The sequence below is a fragment of the Mus caroli genome, chromosome X, assembly GCF_900094665.2.
Source record: "Mus caroli chromosome X, CAROLI_EIJ_v1.1, whole genome shotgun sequence".
NCBI classification, from domain to species: Eukaryota; Metazoa; Chordata; class Mammalia; order Rodentia; family Muridae; genus Mus; species Mus caroli.
This window is the reverse complement of record NC_034589.1, coordinates 117,711,252-117,712,128: the sequence shown is the minus strand read 5'-3', so window position 1 is coordinate 117,712,128 and position 877 is coordinate 117,711,252.

The window sequence follows — 877 nt, the reverse complement described above, 5'->3', positions numbered from 1 at the left end:
CAAGATAAGTTAAAAATTCATAAATTCATGCATGCATGCATCCCATTTACTGTGTTTAAAAAATAGCCTTTATATGAGAGAAAAGTATATGTAAATTGAATCACTTCCTTATCCTGTTTCAGCACAGATAATTAAATTGTGTGCTGAAGATGGTGTTTAAAAATGTTGAACAATCAAACTTTAAGTTGAATATTAATAGTTAATTTTATATCTCACAGCTTACAATTGCTTATGCAACTTATAAGAAAAAATACTGTTTCTTTAAGAAAATTGTTTTTGGGCAGTTAAGAAATTGTCCTAAGTTGCCTAGAAAAGACCCCCAGGATTTGCTTTTGTGTTATAGAGGTTTACATAAAGCTTTAATTATAAAGATTACAGATAGCTCCTCAAACGATACAAACTCAGGATTCTTATATTCATTTTGGTTTTAAAAGATAGTTATTTGCAGAGACAACTTAAAGACTTTCTCTAATTTCTGATTAATAAATAAATTATACACAAGTGACTATAATGACTTTTCAAGCATTCTAGTTACAATCTCTCTTCAAGAGAAACAATTGAAAGGTAATTAGTCACTGTTCATGTTATATTAAAACTGACTAACAGTTCAGTATCTAAAATTTTGATAAAAATACAAGATTGTATTTTGATGCGTGAACACCCTTTTTATATTCAACCTATTAGAGCACATACACTATTACCTGGCTCCTATTCAAGAGAAAAATTCCTAAGCTGAAGTTAGCTACTGGCAAGAAAGACTAAACAGATAAGTCCTAGCTGTTTATTTTGTAAATCTAAATAGTATATATGACTGACTCTTCCTAAAAGCTCTATGGTTTTGGGCTGAATAGCCACCCTAAAAACAAATGTTCTGTTC